A 9722-nucleotide genomic window follows, 5' to 3' on the forward strand; every position below is an offset into this window, starting at 1 on the left:
TTTGGCTTCCCAGTGGGAAGCAATGCTCCAAGGCTGAAAGATGCGAGGGAAGGGGCTGTTGTGGTGGGGGGGGGGGGGATTGTGGAAGGAAGCATCCTTGGCCAGGTCTGGACTTGAAGAGACAGGGCCCTGAGCTCTGCGCTTCCCCAGGCTCAACTCTGTCTGCCGGCGCAGACCAGTCCTTGAACCCTACCCCTATGTCATGTCAAAGAGTCCCAGACCCAGAGAGAAAAGAGAACAAATTGGCGGGAAAGAAGGCAAAAAAATTGCCTGAAATCCTCAACGCAAAGCCAGTCAAAGTGGCTTTGTTCCACAGATTTTTGTGAGGTTCGTGTGTTTTCCGTCCAGCCCTGATGTTTGGATGCTCAGACTCTCCTGCCATTGGTCCGCCCCCTCCCGTGTGCCAGGAGCTGTGGGAGGCACCTCACATCCATTATCCCCCTCGGCCCTCATCACCCCCTAGGAGGGAAATATCACCCCCCACACACACACACTTTGCAGATAAGGAGCTTGAGACTCAGGATTTGAGGTGACCTTCCCAAAGTCACAGAGGTCACACATACAGAGAGAGGACTCAAACCCTTTCTTCTGCTGCGGGGACGCTCGCAAGATCCCAGTATTGCTAGCCGCTGCCCAGCCACAAGGACAAGCCGAGCAAGCTGGGCACACCACAGCCTCCCGGGGCAGGCTGCTGAAGGAGGAGGGCCAGCCGGCACTCAGTGGGCTGTCGGTCTGGCCATCTGTCACATCCCAGAAGCAAACTGTGCCGTCTGGCTATGCAGCCCATGTTCCTAAACACAGAAGTCCGACAGCGCCGGCAGGAGGGTGGGCTGGCCTGCGGGAGGCTGCTTGCGCCGGGATGGTCCCAGCTCGAAGGCGGCCACCAGCCCTCATCACGTGGGCCTTGTGCTAATTAATGCTCAGAAGGCTAACGTGAGGGGTCTGAGGTCTGGTTCCCGGTCGGAGCCCTGGCGACTCAGCCGCGTCCTTGGCATACCCCCACCATTCTCAGTGCCCCACGCCCTCCTTCGCGGTCTCTCCCTTGGCTTGCTTTGTGGCCACTGAACCAATCACTTTGTATGCTCTACTCCTACTGTGATGGAAAATAGAAACAAGTATAACTTATTTTGTATCTATGTTCAGACTATATAGAGAAAATTCTAGTATCTATCATGTGCTTACTACTGCAGTGCGTTTGTCATTAGGACTCATGGTAATACAGCACATTTATCCTTTGGTACCTGCTTGGCCACTGAGCATCATTCTGAAGGAGGCTGAGGGAGGTGGGTTCTTACTCGGGGTTCTTGATGGCATTTTTGGTGGAGGATCGGGCTCCTCGCAGCCAGCATCCATACCCAGCATCCCCTTGGCCTGAGGCCTCGAGGCCCAGGAGCTCTCCAGGCTGACCTCATGGAACCACCACTTCCTACCACTCCCAAGTGGAAAGGGTCCCCAAACCTCTGGGCTCCCTTCTGCACCCACAGGGTTGACTTTCTCATGAAATGAAGACCAAGGCAAAGAGGTCTCATGTCCCCTGAGTTGAGTGCTAAGCCCATCAGAGGGACAATTTCTCAGCTCTGTGCCATTCCCTGAGATGAACAAGAGAGCAGGGAGATGAAGTTACTGTCTCTTTAGAAGAAAGGGGTGTCCTTTGGTCCCCTCTCCCACCACCACTCAGACATGTGCACACCTTCCTGCCCCACTTGTCCCTGCCTCTCTTCCCTCCCTCCGAGACTCCAGCCTGGAGTGATCTGTAAGGCACAGGAATGTGTGGTGGCACTTTTCCCGTCTCTCTAGAAAGAGGAAGTGGTGCCTGAGGCTCCTCCACCGGGGAGGGAACAACGGAGGGACACTTTCTCTGGGGCTGTCCCTCCGGCTCTTGCCTCCTGACCTCTTACAGGCTTCGGGAAACTGGGGGCAGATCGTGCCTCTGCCTGGGAAACATTTAGTGTAGAAAGCAAGGACCCACATGGTGGTTTCACAGGCAAGAATCCCTAGCGACTCCACTGTCCTATGGCTTCCCCCACATGACTCAGTTGGGGCCACAGAAACCATCAGATCAGAAGAGCAACACCCTTCACCCCTGCCCCAGCAAATTGTGCCCTTGGTGCCTTAGAGTTAATTCTATGACCAAAGTCTAGCTGTGTACAGGATGCAGAGGACATGGCGAGTCATGGGAGGGCCCAGGCCTCAGCTGGCAGAGTGGTAAGAGATCGCCCTTTGTCACCCCACTTCCATCGGTCCCCTCTGTTCCAAGAGCCTACATTAGGTAGTCGAATCAGCAGAGCTATGTGAGGAGAATAGGCTTGCTTTGATTTCCCTAGGAGAGGTTAACTGATTCTGTCCATTGTCAATCCTTTATTCTTTCATTTGTGCATCCATCCATCCATCCATCCATCCAACCACCCATCCATCCATTCATCCATCCATCCATCCATCCATCCATCCATCCATCCATCCTTCCATACAACCACCCATCCACCCATCCACCCATCCATCCATCCATCCATCCTTCCATCCATCCACCCATCCACCCATCCACCCACTCATCCATCCATCCTTCCATCCACCCATCCACCCATCCATCCATCCATCCATCCATCCATCCTTTTTTTTTTATTCAGAAGACACTGAGATACTCCTGTAGGAAAGGCCCTAAGGTAAAGACAGAGATTCATTTTCTGACCTATTCAAAAATACTTAGTAAATGCCATCTGTGTAGCAGGGATAATTCTAGATGGATCAAATCAATTCTGGCTCTGAAAGAGCGAGTGGGGGAAGTGAGGCATTTATACAAACGTTGAGAATGCAATGAGGGACCCTGCCAGGATAGGGAGCGGGGGAGCGGAGGGAGCACAGGCAAAGCAGGGACTCAGGAGAGCAGATGGCTTCCAGCTGGGGAGAAGGTGGTCAGCACAAGCCTGCATGAGGCACTCCGGCTGAACCCGAGAAACCATCTGGGCTGCGCCTCTTGTGTCAATCACCTTCTCTCCCTAATTCAAGAAAGATAAGCAGGGCTTTTATACAAAAGTAAACATGCAACATTCCCAGCCTACAGAGTCATGACAGACTGAGAACCACAGATGTATTTGAGGAAAAGCACGAGGAGAATTTTGCCTCTGGGGACCTTGCCTGGTTTTTCACAGGCCATTTTCAAGTAAAAATGTCATCAGTATCTTTAAAGCTGAACTTGTCAGTGCCTGAAGGAAAATGGTAATGGGGGAATGTTGAGTGGCCCTACTGGAGTGATGGGGATTGTGTAGGGGCCACGGTGTAGGGGATCCAGGCTCTCCCATCCACCCCACAGCAGAAGTAATCAGTGATGTTTGCAGCATTTTGGTTCTCTGGTCCCTTTAGCACAGGGATGATTGCAATTCTGCCCCCTTGACGCGAGGCAAGCTGGGGGACTTGCTTTGGCTACTGAAACATGAGTGTCAACGACAAGTCCCTTCTTTGCAGAAACAAGTGTGGGCTTGCCACACTCTGTTTTTCGTGCCGCACCAAGAATGCACTTGGGAGCAGGTGTGAAGGTGGAGCCATGGCCAGCCCAAGACCCTGGGGCACTCTGAAATTCCTTACCAGTCCACATTGAACAGGTGGCAGGAACCAGGGGTCAGTCCCCCTCCTGTTAATGCTAAACCACTGATGGCTATGGGCTACTGACTCCACAGCATAACCTAGACTATCGTGACCAAAATACCTAGGAAGTTCTTCCAATGGTTGAGTCCCCCGAGTGGGTGTAAAGGAAAGAAAGTCTGGGAGACTGATTTCCTGCCTTCTTAACGACCAAGGTCACTGATGCTGAAGGCATGTGAGATTGGCACAAAGACCGTCATGGTCTGAGTCTCATTCTGTAGTGTCTCAGAACACCACGGAGGGCCCTTCCACGTGGCTTCTTAGGCCGGGGAACTTGGCATTAATGGAGTCAAACACGGATGGGACTTCCCTTTCTCCCGTGATGCTGTAGATGCCAGGGACTGATGAGCATGTGTCTGCCTAGAGCTGAACAGAAGGGGTACAGGTTGGACAGAGACACACTGCAATTCTCAGACTCCCCCCTTGCAACCACGTTCAGGATAGGATTTTAGGGCCTGCCAACCAGACAAATTCATGGGAGAGTTTGCTAAAGTGGACCGAGGTAGACCCCAGACAACACAACAGTGTCCCGGCTTTGCAGCTTCCTTTCTGTGCTCGAGAAGCTGGAAGTCTTGTTCATGAGGTTGGATGGAGCAGCGACCCATAGCACTAAGTAGCAAAGTAAATAGGCCACATGCCACCTTGGGTCTGCCCTCCTAAGCACAGTGCCTGAGTGCCACGGTGACAAGCAGGGGGGCCCAGGAAGCACTGAAGTGGGTCTTACCAGATAAGTCAGGAAGAGCGGGTAGGGCAGGGCTCTCCACAGGGGATGATGCCTGGGAAACTTTCAAAGTAATAATCCCTTTCGAAGAACCCAGAGGCTATGAGTACATGCCCTTGGAACACTTAGAACATTCTAGAAAAAGGAAATGTTAGAAATGGAAGTTCTGCCTCCTCACTCAGAGGTTCCCAAGGGGCAGGTCCACACCCCCGCCTCAGGACAGCACTGAAGCCCGAAGTGGGACCACAGCCTGAGGCTATGTGAGACCACATGGAGCTGAGTGGAGATGTCCGCTGCCTGATTTCTAGCTCAGGACGAGCCGTGTGGCCTCTGGGCCTCCGCTGACTTTCCCCCAAGTGGGGGTCATCTCCATCTTTTGCAGATATTGTGAGGATGCTGATAGAGGGGACAGTTCACCAAGAACATAAATACTGCACATGTGGGTTCTGTCAGGGGAGCGAGAAGAGGCTCAGTTCTGGGAAGAGGCAAGAATCCCATCTGCAGGAGGGAAAGCCCTGGAAAGGCACAGAGGGAAGAGTGTGGAAGATCCAGGAACAGTGAGTGGCCTGAATCTGCTGGCCCAGCGGGTATTCTCTGTGGGCACCTATGGCCCCTGCACAGCCCCAAGTCCCTGCCTGGCCCCCCAGCCACCATGAGTTGGTGCCGACAGCAGGCTCAGAACCCTCACGAAGCGCCCGTTGGGGAGGGTCTGGGGAGGAGGGTGGCAACATGGCAGCCCGGCTTCCACGTAGACCACCTAAGACTTTCTTAGGTAGTAGCTGGTCCTCGATGTCCTGAAGGCACCATCCAAATGGCAAACGTTTACCTTCATCCACAAAGTTTCAGGATCGCACCGTGGTGAAGGCGAAGGCTCCTTTTCTGCCAGCCAGTGTCTTGTCATAGCATCTCTCAATCTCTGTTTGAGTAGCAAAAGCCAGCTCAGTGTAGACAGACGACCCTCACTGCACCCCGACCCCACCTTGGGGTAGGACTAAGATTTTGTTCACCTTTGAGAGAATCTCAGACAGATGGGCACAATGATGACCCCAATGAAATCAGGTCTCCTTACTCCAAGGCCGCTGTCTCTTTCAACCCCATTCCTCCTCCTCTCCTTCCCACCCCATCCCAGGAAGCCACAGGACCTCCCTTCCCCTGACTCTGTCTGCCAGCCACGCACGCACACACGCAAGAATACAAGCACATGCACACACCATTCCCGTTACACATGTCTCCCCATCCCATGGAGCTGGGTGTTGCTAAGCTGACCCAAGGAACCAAGAGTCTGCTTGTGTGACCATGGGATTAGAGCTGCTGCCGTGACTCTGGTCACAGGTAAGTCACAGAGAGAAGTGGAGCAGTGGGGGGGAGCAGTGGGAGGTATCCTGGCAGCCCGGCAGAGAAGAAGGTGAGAGGTTCAGAGTCAGACAGGTGGCGGGGACAGGCCACCCCACACGCACGGGCTCCTGTGTGGGTGGCCTGGCCCTCTGGATCTTATCTGCTCCCCAAACATCTGCACAGCTTTCTCAGCAGCACAAAGTAATTCCCCTCATTCCAGAAAATCCTACTCCTCAGGAACGTGGAAGGGAATGAAATGCTAGAATTCACTACAGGGAAGTCAGCGCCCCGCCCCCCCGACTTCCCCCCGCCCCAGCCTCCGCCCGGAGCGGAGTGACTGTCCAGGCCCCAAACCAAATGTAACTCGTCCTCTCACTATCCCGGCGTGGCCGGCAGCCTCAGGAAGTGAAGCTGGAGATAACGGGAGCCCTGAACTCTTCAGCCACATTTCCTGGAACTTCTTGAGATAAAGTGAAAATAAGCAGACTGCCTCTGAGCTGTGGTGCTTGACCAGATGGCCCTTGTCAGCCCGGGGACTGACCCAAGAACCTCAAGCGTGGGATCCGGGCCCAGGGGTCTGTGTGCAGGAAGCCCCACTGGGTGCGCCACGTACTTCAGCCAGGCTGGCTGTACAGCCTAACGAGGAGACTGCTCACGGCCGTATTTGCCCAGACTCAATTCAAACGCCATCCCCAAGCAAACGCGATCCCCAAGCAAATGCGACACCTCTACCGCCATCAATGACCTCTCCATCCACAGATCTCTGGGGCTCTGGGATCTCCACCTGCCTCCTGCCACCTTACAGTTATCATCACTCGCACTCTTATCTAATTCACCATCTAGACATTACGCTCCTTAAGGGCATCGCGCTGGTGCAGCACGGGCCCCGGGCGCCTTGCTGTGCCACCGAAATTGGCCTTGTTGGTTACTGCCCCAGTCCGAGCAGTGCAGCCAGCAGCCAACCTCACCCTCAAGCGGACTCTAGAAACTGCCTTGGGCTGCAGAAATCTGCTTCCGCCAGAGCCACACCCTCTTCCTGAGGCAGCTGCAGTCTCCAGCGGTGGGTGAGGAAACAGAAGTCCTGCTGCCCTCGTCCCAACCTGGAGCAGTTCTGATGAGCGGTCCCATCGAGGGTGAGCTGAGCCCTCGTGACCAACCACATGGCAGCCTGACTGCTCCCCCACCAGCTCTGTCTCCCTCCCCTCCCCTTCCCCAGTGCTAAGCCCGAGAGCATGAACAGGCTTCCCGCATGCTAACATCCTCACCTCAGAGCTGGCTTCCGGGGCAGCCCACCTCCAACAGAGGGCCTGGCAAGGAGGAGCCGGTCAATAAATCCCATCAGCATCGTGGAATGGCCAACAGCTCCGTGATAAATCCCATCAGAGGGCGGCTCCTGGGGGCGAGTTAACCACTGCAAGCAAAAGCCGTGGCCTTACGAGGAAACGCGTACCATGTGGCACCGGACCCTACATGGGAGAAGCTGGAGGCGTCGGGCCGTGGGAAAAGGCAAGGATGGGCCCCGAGGTACACCTCAGACAGCTCTGGCCAGAAGGCTGTTCCACAGTGATGGATAAGAAGGACCACAAGACCCTTATTCTGGGCAGAATGAGACCATTTTGCTAATCACTCTCAATCTGTCATTTCTGCTATTCTTGCCGAAAGAAAATATCTTGCATTCTGGGACATGCCACAGCTTAGAGAGAGACAGAGAACAACAGTTGAGGGAGAGAGAGCATTCCTTCCTTCCTGGGCTGCAGCGCCTGCCTGGGCTTCTCAGAAGTAAAGCATTAGAGGGGCGCCTGGGTGGTGCAGTCGGTTTAGCATCCCACCTGATGATTCCTGCTCAGGTCATGATCTCAGGGTCCTGAGATCGAGCCCCGCGCCGGGCCCCGTGCTGGGCCTGTAGTCTGCTGGGGAAAAAAGAAGAAAGAGGACAAGGAAGAGGAAGAGGAGGAGGAGGAGAAGAAGAAAGCATTAGAGGGAAGGATGCTTCCTGAGGAAGACGCTGTCCGTAAGCAGCAACCCAAACGACTGCATACTGAGACCGAAATGTTTCTACATCTGGTATAAAAGCCCTGGTGATGAGTTGGGTTTTGTTTGTTTGTTTGTTTGTTTGTTTTTTAATTGCAGACCAGACTCCTAGGTCAAGAAAGATTAGAATGGCCAAGAACTGGAACAACAAAGGATCTGATGGGGATCAGAACCCCCTCAGCTGCTCTCCACGTCCAGTGGCCATAGATCGGTGGCAGCTGTGGGGACACCAGCGGAAGGACCAGTGGGACTGCCAGGACCACTGGCAATACTGTATGCTATTGTATACACAATTCTATGCTATCCACAATTAAGTTTAATAAACCAGACAGCTCTTATTCCTTGTCTCCATCATTTCATCATCTTTGAAAGGAGTAGAGACAAACAAACCTCTTGAGACATAATCAAACAAAGAGAAGCTTGGATATCATGAAACTCAGATGATCCTTACAATAAGGCCCCGGGGGCTGGAGTGGGCAGAATGGGGAGCAGCCCCATGGGATATGGCTTCATGGGTGCACTCCTCAGAGCAGACAGCTGGGTTACAGAAGCGCAGGTCTTGGAGCTTGGAAACCATCATGTCCCCCCAGCCTCAGACACCCACCGGGGAGTTCGGTCTCCTTATGACTGTTCCTGGCTGCCCATGTGTCAGGACCTCTTTCTCTGGGATCCAATACCTTCCCGTGGTCACTCTCTCGTTACTGTAATACTTTGCCTTACAAATACGCACACAGAACCGCATCAGAAAAGAAAGTAGGGCCAACATATTTGTCAAACCCACAGAGTCTATCACACTGAGAGGGGGCGCTGATGTAAACTGTGGGCTTCGCATGGTGATAATGGGTCCCCTTGTTTCCCTCAGTGTAAAACCAGACCTCTCTGCTGTGTGGTATGCCTGCGTGGGGATGGGGTATATGGGACTGTCTCCATTTTCCTTTTTTTTTTTTAAGATTTTATTTATTTATTTATTTGACAGACAAAGAGGGAGAGCCCACATGCAGGGGGAGTGGCAGGGAGAAGGAGAAGTGGATTCCCGCTGAGCAGAGAGCTGGATGCAGGACTCAATCCCAGGACCCTGAGATCATGACCTGAGCTGAAGGCAGAGGCTTAACCCACTGAGCCACCCAGGCGCCCCTTGCCCTTCTCACTTAAGCAGAATAAAATCCATGGCTAGTGGGTATCGTGAGAGACTAAGTTCTGAGCTGGAGGAATTTGGGTCTAGAAAAGAAAGAAGATGTCAATAAATATGCATTTAATTAATTATGTGCAAAGTCCTCATCTTTATAAGGGCAGCTAATCTGGGGCACACAGGGTTCCCCTTGTGCCCAGATGCCCTTCTTGTCACCCTACTTCAGTTCCTAGAGGGCCTGCCTTCCACGGTGGCTGAACTTTGAGATCAACTAGTTCCATCACTTCCCTTTGTCATTGGTCTCATTTGATCTAGGCATGGAAAAAAAATAACCCAAGATGACTTATTGTTGAAAGAAAATGAGATAAGTTTCAAGAAGGGAAAGAATTTTTTTTTTCCTTACAGCTCAGGAAATGCAACTCTCTAGATAAGTTTTTTTTTTAAAAAAAGAGACTCTAAATTTCTTCCAATGCAAAAATACAATTTCCTTTGAAAACCAAATGTATCATTCATGTGTCTCCAACCAGTCTTTTTTTTTTTTTTTTTTAATAAAAAGAGCAGATCTGGGATGGGAGGGGGGTGATTAATTTCAGGCTGCTCCCTTTCTCTGTGAGCATTAAACAAGCATGAAGGGTAAGATAATCCTTCTCATGCCCTTCCCCTGGCTCTTCCCACTGCCCCCACTGGTTTCTTCCAAAGTTATTTCAGTTATTGTAGTTTCTGGCCCTAAGCCAACATTTTTGGCCAAGTATGTATTGGGAGCACTGTACTGTCCACAGGGTTTTGGCACCCATGTGTGGTTGTGTGTGTGTGTGTGTGTGTGTGTGTGTGTGGTTGTGTGTGTGTGGTTGTGTGGTTGTGTGTGTATGT

Source organism: Lontra canadensis, unplaced genomic scaffold, assembly GCF_010015895.1.
Source record: "Lontra canadensis isolate GAN:19392208 unplaced genomic scaffold, GSC_riverotter_1.0 scaffold78, whole genome shotgun sequence".
Lineage (NCBI taxonomy): Eukaryota > Metazoa > Chordata > Mammalia > Carnivora > Mustelidae > Lontra > Lontra canadensis.